Genomic DNA, 14,585 nt, shown 5'->3' on the forward strand with positions numbered 1-14,585 from the left:
AATTAAAACTACATATCAATATTTGTTTTCCTTTGTCATCACTAAAATTCAATTGGTTTTATATGTGTGATGATAAAATGAATGGTTCGACCACAAGTCTATAGTTATCCAAATTCTTTGTACAATATATCAAATTAAAGCTCTATCTTTCTAGTTTCCAAAGATTCAAACCGCTCATCAATTGGATTTTTATTGAGTAAGTTATGGCCAAGTTACTACTAATTGTTCAGTGGAAATCAAGAAACAGGGGAAACCGAAATGTGTGTGATGATTAAAGGAATGGTTCAAAAGTGGTGATAATTTATCCAAATTAAGTGTATAATATATCAAATTAAATCTCTATTTGTGTAGTTTCTAAAGATTCAAACCTCTCATAAATTGGAGTTTTATTGAGTAAGTTATGGTCAACTTACTACTGACTATTCAGTGGAAACAGAAATGTATGATGACAAAAGTAATGGTTTGGTAGAGGGGCTACAATTATCCAAATTAAGCGTGTAATATACCAGATTAAAGGTCTGTATATCTAGTTTCTAAAGATTTAAACCTCTCATCAATTGGAGTTTTATTGAGAAAGTTATGGTCAATTTACTTCTGACTGTTCAGTGGAAACAAAAATATGTGTGATGATAAAAGAAATGGTTCGGAAGTGGGGCTAGGATCATCCTCGATTTGATCGTATTAAAGTACATGAACATTTCCTTGAAAACAAACATAAAAAAAATTTAATCAATCTTCATGTTAAGATTTGTTAAGGAACAATTATTCATTCGTATAACAATTGTTACCTGAAAACGAAATCAACAAAAGCTAATTAATCTTCATATTAAAATTGTTAAAGAATACACTTACCGTTCGATAGGACTAACACAATTAATCATTCAAATAGATTGACCGAACAAAAACAATCATTCAATCAAATAATAACTGTTAAAATAGTTAGGAGATATACTTACAATTTCGTATTAAAATAGTTAGAAGATATGCTTACAGTTCAGAAGAACGAATCAAAATAACAACTCATTTGACAATGTCAATCGGACATCCTGCCTTTATTCCATGCCAATTCATGAATCTTTGACATGTAAACAACAACGGAAACATAAATAAATAAAAAATCATCGATTAATAAAATCATGAAAAACAGACGTATTATTGACATAGACTAACATGACTTATAAACAATTAGCAAAAGACCAGACGTATTGTTGACACCAACTAACATATTGCGATAATACACAACTGAACATACGCCCCTTTTATAACCCCTTATTTAGACCTTTCGAATGCCAATACAATTAAATACGAATTGAATATGAAGAAATGTTTGCAATGTCAATACAATGCACCTATATAATTATTAGTAATAGATATGCTTTTACTACCAATGCAATGCACCTATGTAATCCAATTTGTTATGTCTATTTATTTAGACTTTGGAATACCAATGCAACAATTAATATTGTCTACATCATCACCAATAAAATTCAACTACATGACAATCACAAATCCAAGGTGTTCTTATGGTTAGACCTTTAGAATGCCAATGCAATGCACCTATATAATTAGTATTATTATTAATTATTAATACAACAATGCAATGGACCTATGTAATCCAATCTATATGTCTATTTATTTAGACTTTGAAATACCAATGCAGTAATTAATATTGTCTACATCGTCACCAATAAAATTCAACCATATGACAATCACAAATATAAGGTATCATTATGGTTAGACTTTTAGAATGTCAATGCAATACACCTATATAATTATAATTTTTCCAATTTTTTAATTAATTAATAATTATAGATGGAGCAATAAATACCAATCTTGTCAAGATAGAGCAATTTAACTGGCTTGTCAATCCAATGTGTCAAAATGGATCAATTCTAAAGCTTCCAAAATATGCCACATGGCGAACAACCCACATTGGTATTGAGCTTGATATATATTGATTTTATATGTATGATGATAAAATAAATGGTTCGGTTGCAGGTCTATAGTTATCCAAATTCATCATGTAATGTATAAAATTAAAGCTCTATCTTTCCAGTTTCCAAAGATTCAAACTGCTTGTCAATTGAATTTTTATTAAGTTATGGCCAATTTACTACTGATTGTTCAGTGGAAATCAAGAGACAGGGGAAACCAAAATATGTGTGATGATAAAAGGAATGGTTTGAAAGTGGGGCCACATTTATCCAAATTAAGCGTGTAATATGCCAAATTAAATCCATGTATGTCCAGTTTCTAAAGATTCAAACCTCTTGTCAATTGGAGTTTTATTGATCAAGTTATGGTTAATTTACTACTGACTGTTCAATGGAAGCTGAAATGTGTGTGATGATAAAAGAAATGGTTCAACAATGGGGCTACAATTATCAAAATTAAGTATATAATATATAAAATTAAGCCCTATCTGTCTAGGTTTTAAATATTTGAACCTCTCATCAATTGGATTTTTATTGAGCAAGTTATGGTCAATTTACTACTGACTGTTCAGTGGAAGCCGAAATGTGTGTGATAATAAATGAAAGGGTTCGGCAATTGGGGCTACAGTTATCCAAATTAAGCGTGTAATATATCAAATTAAAGCCCTATCTGTCTAGTTTCTAAATATTCAATCCTCTCATCAATTGGATTTTTATTGAGCAAGGTATGGTCAATTCACTATTGATTATTTAGTGAAAACCGAAATGCGTGTGATGATAAAATGAATGGTTTGCTTAACCCAAATTTAAGGGATTATCATATTAGGACTGATAAGAAATATTTCAAATAACACCTATTAATTGGAAAATGGAATCAACCAAAATTAATGCATTTAACATATATACTCGCGCATCAACATGACATAAACAATAAATCATTCATATAACAAATTAAAATACACGAATGTTTTTATAGAAAACATATTCAACACAATTGTACTATTTCTACTAATACAGATATGACACATACTCACAGTTTGGCTGACAATATGATCATCCTTGATTTTATCTTAGTAAAGTACATGAACATTTCCTTGAAAACAAACATAACAAAATTTAATCGATCTTCATGTTAAGATTTGTTAAGGAACAATTATTCATTCGTATAACAACTGTTACCTGAAAATGAAATCAACAAAAGTTTATTAATCTTCATATTAAAATTGTTAAAGAATACACTTACCGTTCGGCAAGACTAACACAATTAATCATTCAAATAGATTGATCGAAAAAAAACAATCATTCAATCAAATAATAGCCGTTAAAATAGTTAGGAGATATACTTACAATTTCGTATTAAAATAGTTAGAAGATATGCTTATAGTTCAGAAGAAAGAATCAAAATAACAACTCATTGACATCCTGCCTTTATTCCATGCCAATTCATGAATATTTGACATGTAAACAACAACAAAAACATAAATAAATAAAAAATCAGCGAATAATAAAATCATGAAGAACAGACATATTATTAACACAAACTAACATGACCTATAAACAATTAACAAAAGACCAGACGTATTGTTGACACTAACTAACATATTGCGATAATACACAACTGAACATACGCCCCTTTTATAACCCCTTATTTAGACCTTTCGAATGCCAACACAATTAAATACGAATTGAATACGAAGAAAGGTTTGCAATGCCAAAACAATGCACCTATATAATTATTAATAAACAGATATGCTTTTACTACCAATGCAATGCACCTATGTAATCCAATCTTTATGTCTATTTATTCAGACTTTGGAATACCAATACAGCAATTAATATTGTCTACATCATCACCAATAAAATTCAACCACATGGAAACCACAAGTCCAAGGTGTCCTTATGGTTAGACCTTTAGAATGCCAATGCAGTGCACCTATATAATTAGTATTATTATTAATTATTAATACAACAATGATATGCATCTATGTAATCCAATCTTTATGTCTATTTATTTAGACTTTGGAATACCAATGCAACAATTAATATTGTCTACATCATCACCAATAAAATTCAACCAAATGACAATCACAAATATAATGTGTCATTATGGTTAGACCTTTAGAGTTCCAATGCAATGCACCTATATAATTAGAATTGTTCCAATTTTTTTAATTAATTAATAATTATAGATGAAGCAATAAATACCAATCCAACGTGTCAAGATAGAGCAATTTGACTAGCTTGTCAATCCAATGTGTCAAAATGGAGCGATTCTAGAGCTTCCAAAATGTGCCACATGGCGAACAACCCACATGGGTATTCATGGCGAACACTGAGTATTCATGAATCTTGAGCTAAAAATATCTCATTAAACCACACATCCAACGTGGCAAGAGAGAGCAATTCTAGAGCTCCAAAATAAAACAATTTTAGAGCTTACAAAAAAAAAAAAAAAAAAAAAAAAAAAAAAGTGTCATACGTGTCACTCAAATTGGTATGCTTTTACCTTTGGATTTGGAAATACCAATTCAGCAATTAATATCTCTCTAGAATATCACCAACAAAATTCAACCATATAGCAACCATAAATCCTATGTGTCAAAATAGAACAATTTTATGAGTTCCAAAATGTGCCACATGGCGAACAACCCGCATAGGCATTCAGCTTTATATATATATTAACAGATAGTTTAAACTTTTAAGTCAAGTGGTAATTTAACATTGTCTTCGAAACTCCATATAAAGTAAAATCAGAATTTCGCATGAGAAAGTCTATTAAACTATATTACAATGTAATTCTTTACCTGTAAGTTAGACTGTTTAGATTAAATGATAAACAAATTATACATAAAGGGTCGTTTGGATCAGGGGTAAATAAGATAACGGGGGTAATTTTCGTTTATTTTGCAAAATTCCTGTGTTTGGTTTGCAAGTAATAAAATATTACGGTAATCTTTTATTGTAAATAGTGTTTACCGTTGGTAATGTGGGGGGTAATCTTATTACCTTGTTAAGGGGTGTTATTAAAACATTACCGAGGTAATATGATTTTTCTACCAATTTTGCCTTTAATTAAAAACCATTTCGAACAAATTGCCCTTAAAAGTTTACCAAATAACAATTACCTAGCCCCCCTTATATTTGAGAAATTAACTAAAACACCCCAGCCATAAAAAAGTTTAAAAGTTAACAAAATACCCCCAACCACCCATGATCACCGCTGACCGTGACTCACTACCGCTGGCCGCCGACGTCAGTCACCATAATGTGTTAGGAAACGATCCATATACATAGCGGAAAACAAAATCATAATAACAAGGATCATTCCCATTGAGCCAAGATAAAAGATACAATTTTACAGTTTATGTTAAAATAGAAATCTGCAAAAATTAATCATGAGTTTAGAAAAACATACGCATGTTTGGAGGCTCCTCAAATTTGTCAATGAACGTTTTGCTACTGACCTAAGTGTAGGATCGAACCCACGTAGTCCATACGAAGACAATCACAAGGAACTAAGGAGGGATTTGCTAGATCCTCCTTAGCCTTAAGAATCAAGAAGAAGAAAATCAAAGAGATTTGATTTTAGGCTAAACCAAAAACTGGCGTGGGAGAGAGTGAGAAGGGCTGTGTGAATTTCTTTTAATAAGAAGTGATCAATCAATTGAAAAATCACACACACATTTTCTTTTATAGTGATAACTTAGTTGCCCTATTCCCATATGGAATAGGCTTGGGCTCCAACCCAAGCACCCCATGTTACCAAACACTCCCAATTGGATATTTATTTTTATTTCATCATTATCTCAATTAAAAATTAATTAATATATATATTTAATATATATTAACATTTAACAATAATGATGATTTAATTAAATATATGCGAACACATATTTAAACGTAATTTCACTTATTTAATTTTTCTAATAAATTAAATAAAGGCTATGACCTCAGCAAATTTAATTGCACTGTGAAATTACCAAAATACTCTTTCGCCTAAAAAGACGAAAACACCATTCTTTCTTCCTAAGTCTTAAATTACCTTCTATGTGTGTGACCCATAGGCTCCTTATCATACCGGTAGTGTATAGTATCGCGATTAACACCAATTAATTGTTTTACTAATACACAAACCAAGATTGGCCCCTAGCAAGACATTATGGCCACCTGATAGATTCGGATTCAACAAAGTAGCTACCTGTCAACGATATGGTTACCGTACAATTTGATCCTTTCATCATCCCTTATCTTGACGAGACGAAGGCATAGAAATAATGTCAACCTTCGGTTACTCTCGATATTATGTATTTAGTTTCTGGACCAATGACTTGTATTATAATTTGGATAGAGCAACAACTCAATCCCACTGTGGTCATAGTTTTAGTGTCATTGTCATATACTGAATTGCGCCGTGAGATAACTTCTCCCATACCCGGGAGTGATGAATCCTCTGTCGATCCACCATAGTCTTGATACACTCCTTGATGCAGCCAATCACCACCGTATTGACAGCTCTGAATAGAACTGCGTTAGGCTAGTGTCAAACTGCACCAATCGGTGCACAAGGCGCTCCGGTGATCTTAAGTCTAAGGATCACATGTACCACCATTTGTTAGAGGATTTATTCCATAGACACTAGGGTTACCATCCATATGGAATCCTCTGGTGGGTCAGTCCAGTGAACTTGCTGCGGTATATTCGCCTACAACAAGCACCCATGTGTTGCACCAGGTTGTCACCAAACAACCTTGACAAGTGAGATCAGTCACTGCCTTTCGACAGGGTCGTTCAACACTATGATAGCCTTACCGTATTATCTGTGCCCTTACTTCAGAATAATACTGGGGCTACGGACGTTTCTAGAATGGCCACCATATGTGCTCATAGGGTTCTCACTATTAAGATTTGAAACACTTGATACCCTCATCACGGTTCTACCATTCTAAGGACATATATCAATACATATTGCAATAATAATGATTTACGCGATATAGAATAAAATGTCTTTTATTAATTAATGAACATTGTTACAAAGAGTCAATTCTATAATAATTGATTGGCTCTAGGGCATCTACTCTAACATAATGGTGCACGATCGACGGGATTTGATCTGTCGTACGCCGATAAGGCCTTTTCTGCAACCAGATCTTACTTTTGTATGGCCGTTTCACGGCCACAGATCTAGTCATGAAATGGCCATAGATCTGGCCATTTTTCGTCCATGGATTTGTGATCCATGGCTATTTCCAGCTTTGCCAGCGCATGACTGGCCATATATGGCAAGTCGTTTGCCATTCCATCAACTATTGGCGACAGCTGACGATGGTGGCTGGCTGCTGGTAGTGGCTTGGAGTGATTTTGCTAAAAATTAAAGTTTTATATGGTTGGGGTGTTTTAACAAAATTTCAAATGTAGGGGTTTAAAAGAAATGATTCAAAAATAATAATATTTAAAAATGAGGGTAATTTAGTAATTTATATAACATACCCCCCATTTATCCTCCCAACCAAACATATTATTCACCAATTTATTCGAATCAACCAAACACATTTTCTAAACATTCTCAGTAATTTTCAAGGTGATATTTCTTTCTGTTAATATAATATACCCCTATGGGGCCGTTTGGATTGGTTTAAAATTTTTTAATGGGGGTAATATTTGTTTAATTGAGTAGATAATCGTGTTTGGCATTTTTGTACAAAAACATTCCCGAAAAATAAGATGACAAACAATGCCAAAAAGGGGGTAAATTGTTAGGAATAATATTACCTTGGGGGGGGGGGGGTGATGTTATTAAAACATTCCTCCGGTAATCATAATTTCTGTCCAATCTTGCCTCTAAACAGTGGATTATGCGGACAAAAATATCCTTTGGTTTATTAATAATTACAAAATAGCCAATTTGCACAAATAGATGCATTTATCCTTAGTTTTTTGATTTTCTTGATGGAACTGCCTTGGTTTTTATCATTTTTTTTCAGAAATGCCACGAAGATTGGTGTACCCATATTATCCTCAGATATTTGCATATTGTGACCAATATGCCTTTGAACTTCATTAAAACTACAGCATAAAGAAAAAAAAATTTAGAACCGTACAACCATGATTTCTTTCTCTGCGCTAAAACTTGTTCACCGTCACTAGAGTCTTCTTCTCGTCAATCTCGTTCGCTAGTTCATCAGTCCGGTCGCTATTTTCAGTAAATCCTTTGCCCTCTTTCCTTTGTATGTTGCGAGATTTGTTTGGATTGCATGCAATTTGAAACCCTAACTTCTCCATTTTGCCTCTGCCGTTGGTTCACCATCTCCATCGTAGCAACATCGGGTCTTTGTTGCCATATGTTTGCTCTCGACAACACTCCAATCGTGGTATCGGTAAGTTCGTCGCCTTCTTATGGTGTAGGAATATTATTAAATTGAGAGGGTTGGTTTGTTTCGCTTTAGAGAGCGTAATATTGCCGTGGAATAACCGATTTGATGCTGAAATTACATGAAAATAGTTTGAAATGGCAGTAGGGTTTAGGGTTTAATGTCATGATTTGTTGCGTTGGAGTTAGTGTTCCTTTGTTTTTTCTATTAAGGTTTAGCTGGGTGTGTTCTTTTTTATGTGTCTTAGGGCTGAAATTGTTGAAATTGTGTGTATGAACTGTATTTTGAGTTACTGTTATGGTTGCAACGTGATTTGTTTGGATTGCAATTTCAAACCCTAACTTGTCCATTTTGTTTTTGCCGTTGGTCTAGCATCTATGCCGCAACAACCTCTGCTCTTTGTCCCCATTTGTTTGCTCCCAACAACACTCCAATCACGGTTTTCAGTAAGTTTCTCGCCTTCTTATGTTGTAGGAAGATTATTAAATTGAGAGGGTTGGTATGTCTCGCTTTACAGAGGGTAATATTGCCATGGAATAACTGATTTGATGTTGAAATGACATGAAAATAGTTTGAAATGGCAATAGGTTGCTAGTTTAATGTCATGATTTGTTACATTGCAGTTAGGGTTGCTTTGTTTTTTGTATTTTATGTTTGGCTGGGTGTGTTCTTTTTTATGTGTCTTAAGGCTGAAATTGTGTGTATGGACCGCATTTTGGGTTACTGTTATGGTTGCAATAGTGGCTGGAATTTCATGTGTTTACAGTTGCATTTTTGGTCGATCTGTGCATGTAATGGTGGCTGAAATACTATGTATATATGGTCAATTGACTTGGCAAGGTAATTGAAATGCTGAAATTGATTTATTGTTGGAATTTTTTGTGCATTCAGTAATTATTTGAATAATATTGTGGTTGGAGCTTTGGCATGTTTGGGTTACTTGTGCTTTGGGTGATATTACGTTTCTTTGGGCTGTTTTAGGGGGCATCTACATAGATTTTTGGCTGCACGGTTGGGGTGGGTTGAGTATGGTGAGATGATGGTGTTAGTTGGTATAAATTTATGGGTATTCGGCATGTGAGTGTGGCCATGTTTCCAAACTGGAATAAGTTATTATTGTTATTATTAGAAATGATGTTTTTAGTTGGTATAAATTTATTGGTATTTGGCATGTGCTCGTGGCTAAAGGTGGAAAAGCAACATGCCCGACCCGACCCGACCCGGGTTGCTGTTAATGGCGGGTTGGTCCTGACCCGCCCAGTAACATTGGCAGGCCGGGTTAGGCCCGCCAATGTTAGGGAATTGGCTGGCCCAACCCGAACCGCCAACCCTAACCCGCCGGGTTAGGCCGCGGGTTGGGCCAGGTTAACCCTCTTTTTGATTTTTTTTTTTTAATTTTGTTTTGTTTTATTTTGTTTAAGTTTAAATGTTTAATTAACTTTTCAAATGAATAATTAACAATTTATAAATGAATAAATGTAATTGTTTTTAGTTAATTGTTAATTTCTTTTCAAATATCAATAATTAAATTAAATTAATTTTATTTTTTTTGTTAACATTCCAAATATTAATTCAATTTTAATACATTAAAATTGTAATATAAAATATTAATTTATTCATTTATTAAAAAAAAATAAGAAATTACAATAATTATTGCCTCGTTAAAAACCTCACCAAGAAAAACCCAATAGGACAAAAACTTGGTAAGGAAAAAAGAGTGCAATAATTGACAATTAATTTACAAGTTAAAATTTACAAAACAACTAATTTTGGGTTCACTAGGACCTCCCTCATCCGTATCTCTATATTACAAAATTGAAATGATTCTATTAAAGTATCGTCGACAACCTCGTATTGACCTTGATGGCGCGACCGTTCCCAATCTTGAAGACATGTGAGGACTTCAATCATTTGTGTGAAGTTTAGTCCCCTTTCATTTAAAATTCTTCCACTTGCACTAATGTTTGTTCGGATAACGGTTGAGACAAGAACACGAAAACATCCAAGGCAGATCTTGATAATACCGGAAAAATACATTTTCTGGCTCTCCAATAGTCTAAGAGCAATGTTGGCTCTCGGTTGTGATCTACTGGTAAGATTTTAAGGGTTGCTAATATATTTGACTCATTACTCTGCGACTGCATGGAAGACAGTACATTAGTTGTGTTGTTGGTGGAGCTTTTGAGAGGAGGCTGTCTTCGGATTCGGGTCCCTCTTCGGCCTATCAGTGCACCCCAAGAGTAGAAGTCTTCATTTGTTCTTCTAATGCAGCTTCCCTGGATGTTTCACCTCTTTGCGGGTTCCCATACCTATTTTCATACTGGAAATATACTTCGAAAAGTGTATTTTTTACCTCTACTATTTATTGGCATTACTTCGGTTTGTAAATTTTCACATAAATTGTTAAAACCATTTTCTAAACCTGCTAATTTAATTCTAGGATCAAATATAGCACCTAAACAATAAGAAAAGGAATGGGTTCCCAATATTTAAAAAAAAAATTTCCATTGCCTTTATTGGCGCATTTAAAATTACATTGTCTTTGTTTTTTATAAATACTCGGATTTTTATAATTGTATGTATTACCAATGGACTAGTAGGATAATACACACCAAAAAGTTGTAAAGTGGATTGGTAAAAAGTTTTAAAAAAGAATGAATACTTTAGCTATTTGCCAATCATTTTCTACCAAATAATGAGGACCTCTATTATTTGCTACAAAATAACTAATTATATTAGCATAAGGTAAACATGAATCAAGCATTAAATAGTACTATTCCATCTAACAGGCATGTCTAATGCAAAATTCTAGGAGACATATTTGATTTTATACAAGCGTCTTAAAATTCAACATTTCTTTATTATACACTAGTAATCCAAGCTAAACATCTCTAATTCTATTAATATTTTCTTTAATGTTTTTCATACCACTTTTCACAATTAAATTAATAACATGGCATCACAATGTTGGTGAAAAAACTTCAGTTGTTATATAGGATAATTACTTTGAAAAAATCTATAGCTTTACTATTAGAACTTGTATTATCTAAAGTTAAACTTATCACTTTACTAACAATATCATATCTTCTAAAACTTCACAATTTTATATAATTTGTTCACCACTATGATCAACATCCATTAATCTAAATCCTATAAAGATTTATTTAATTTACATTCATTATCAAAATAATGACTTCACACAAATATAATCTTGTTTAACTCTATCACTCCAAATATCGGCAGTTAGAGCCACACTAATATACAAGTATGTATTTTATTTTTAATCTATTCATTTTTTTAAACAATTTTTTAAAATCATTTTTAGTTGCAATTTTAGAATAACTTTAAATCTTGGAAAAAATGAATTTTGAACAAATCTTTCAAAATATTTATCTTCAGCCATATTAATAGGTTGATTAGTTACAGCATTTATAAAGCTAATTGTTCCCTATATACATCAGAATTATAACGCCAATTAGTACCCATATTAGTTATTTGATTTTGATTGCTTTCTCTATTTCCATGTTTGATTAATATGTTTATTAGCATGCCTTTTTAAAGTACTAGTCCCATTACCTGAACAGCTTTATAAATTTTTTCCACTATTTGCATCTCGCTTTCTTGACTTGAATGCCATTTTCTATCTCGTAAAACTTGTCGAAATGCTCCCAAACGTCTGATGTGTGTCTGTCTTCGCTTTCGACGGCAGTTGATGATCCCGCCTCAGCTTGAGATGAAGTTGGACGAGCACGACGATTACGAGGATGACTTCTAGACACCCGGGAGCTGTTGGAATCGGGGACATATTTTGAGGTGTATCGGATTCTGAGAATGGGAAAGCGAGACTATTTGAATCTCCTCCTGCATTTATGTTAGTAAAATCAGCGGGACTAGGACTAGGATAGTAGTTTCCTTCATCATTGTAATTGATGGGAGAGAAATATCTATCCATTGTAGTTGAAAAAAAAATTGATGTAGAAAAAATAAAAGTTAATGAAAGAGAATTGGAATATGGAAATTGGAATTTGGAAAATTGGAAATATGAATTAAAAATTGTAAAAACTAATAAAAATTAAAATGCGAGCAAATTAATAACAAAGAGATTAAGAGAATAAATGAATAATTGAGAGATTAGAGATTAGAGAATATGAGAGAATGAGAGAATTTGAGTTGTGAGAAAAATGTGAGAGTTTAGGGCCAATTTATAGAAAAAAATGGGAAAGAAAAATGACGAAAAAGACCACTCCAACGGCTATAAAACGGCTATATTTCAAGGGTAAAGGGGTAATTTGAAAAAAAAAATTAAATTTTTTATTTTTTTCGGCCAACCCGCCGGGTTGGCTAGTGGCGGGTCTCTTTTAAAAGAGATAAAACAGCAACCCGCTAGGTTGCGAGTTGCCATTTTGCAACCCGACCCGCCCGAGGGTTGCTGCCGGGTTCAACTCGCTTCATTACGGGCCGGGTTAGGGTTGACCCGCCTAACACAGCCCATTTGTTCCACCTCTACTCGTGGCTATGTTTTAAATTTTGAATAACTTATTATTGTTGTTGGTTAAGCTTAGGGTTTTCGGTGTTAACGTCCTAATCTGAAAATAGATTTTGGTGTCATCAACCTTTGTGAAACTAGAAAGATACCTTTCAACCTCTTCCGACTTCCCATCAAGTACCAGGTCCTCAAATAACTTTAAGTCAAAGTAATATCTACTTTCACGCGCTAACCTGGGCACCAAATGGTCATGATTAAGTTACAAAATAAGCATAAGAATTTGAAGGTGTGAAACATACATACATGAGTGGGTGGGTTAGAGATGAAAGTTTAACATACATGTGAGCACTTTCTTTATAACCTTCCTCATCAGAGAATTGTAAATTTGGAAAAACAAGCTATTAGATAAGAGACTGCATCTATACGGTAGTCTTTCTCGCCTTGAAAGCCTACAAACAAATCAAAATCAGAAAATTTGATAACAAAAATAACCAATCACATAAATAATCAACCTTCAAATCAAGTTATGCTCTAGTTGAATGCTAAGAGAAATGATGGAGTACAAATAATAAAAACTTTTTTGTGGTGGGATTATCGTCTTTTCTCACTCACAATTTCTACATAAACAAATGAAAGAGTATCAGATTTTATTTTTCGATAAATGAGGTAATTGTATAAAAGAATGAAAATATTACAACCTAGGAGACCAAACCTCCGCTGTTGCTAAAAACCTTAGACATGCCCAAGAAACAACAAACTATACAATGAAAACAAAAAACAGTCCAAATATGTTGTGGTCCATGAGGTATGAAATACTTTTCAGCATGAGAATGAGAATTTGTTGGTTAGAAAGATAATAAAAATATATTAACATCGTTATTGGAACATTTTTATTGGACAACCTAAGAATTAATCAAAATAGGTTAAGCATGCTCAGTTACGAAACTTGATAAAATAAAATCTTATTAGATTCTTACGATCAAGATAAGCCTGAAAATGTACATACTATTGAGCATGCGAATCAGATTGAAATATTTCTTGTCCACAACACAAAAATTAACAACAAACAATAAATTTAGTCCTAAAACGAAACTTGTAGTACAATAACCTTAAGAAAGCACAATAATATAATACAAATTGAATTGCTAAAGTAGACAGTTTTGAGGGATTGATGTGAAATTTTTGTGATGTTTTTGTTGGTTTGTGTGATGGATGAGAAATTTTTATGTGTGGGACATTGAGAATTGTATGAGTGTTTGAGGTGAATTTTTGTTTGGTGATGAGATTATTAAATCCTGATGTTTATGTTGTTTAGGGTTTGATATTCAATTTGATTTCTTTCATATACAATTGCTTGTTATTGGTTTAAGGACTTGTACATGCTTGATTGACTTTATTATGCTTTGATCCATGAATTATGTGAAACAGCTATGGCTCGTTTAACAGTCAGGTAGAAGATGCACTTGGTTGCCCTTTTAGTCTTCCATTTGGACATGTTGGAAACCATGTACACCATCCTCGTCCTTCTTGGGTTGGCTAATGCACTTAATATACGAGGTTGACGTAGGGCTGGTATATCATATGCCAGTGAGCCTGCATCTAGGTTTAAGGTTAGGTCGTTGAATTTACACACCATGTTTTTCCAAAGTGATGAGTTATGTTTTGAGAGCTGTAGGATGAATATGGCTCTATTTGACAAATTATGTAATTTACTTACTATACATGGCAACTTAAAATCAACCCGTCATTCAGCCGTAGAAGAATTAGTTGGAACTTTTCTTTACATCTTTGCCCATA

The sequence above is a fragment of the Pistacia vera genome, unplaced genomic scaffold (genome assembly GCF_008641045.1).
Source record: "Pistacia vera cultivar Batoury unplaced genomic scaffold, PisVer_v2 Contig351, whole genome shotgun sequence".
NCBI classification, from domain to species: Eukaryota; Viridiplantae; Streptophyta; class Magnoliopsida; order Sapindales; family Anacardiaceae; genus Pistacia; species Pistacia vera.